The sequence below is a fragment of the Arachis duranensis genome, chromosome 1 (genome assembly GCF_000817695.3).
Source record: "Arachis duranensis cultivar V14167 chromosome 1, aradu.V14167.gnm2.J7QH, whole genome shotgun sequence".
In the NCBI taxonomy this organism is placed as follows: Eukaryota; Viridiplantae; Streptophyta; class Magnoliopsida; order Fabales; family Fabaceae; genus Arachis; species Arachis duranensis.
The window spans coordinates 20,112,705-20,112,995 of NC_029772.3; positions in this window are offsets into that span (position 1 = coordinate 20,112,705).

Genomic DNA, 291 nt, shown 5'->3' on the forward strand with positions numbered 1-291 from the left:
AAGCTCAAGAGCTGATTGAAATGGTTGCAAATAACCAATTCATGTACACTTCTGAAAGGAATCCTGTGAACAATGGGGCTAGTCAGAAGAAATGAGTTCTTGAGATTGACACTCTGAATGCCATATTGGCTCAGAACAACATATTGACTCAACAAGTCAATATGATTTCTCAAAGTCTGTCTGGAACGCAAAATGCATCAGGCAGTACTAAGGAGGCTTCATCTGAAGAAGAAGCTTATGATCCTGAGAACCCTTCAATGGAAGAGGTGAATTACATGGGAGAACCTTATG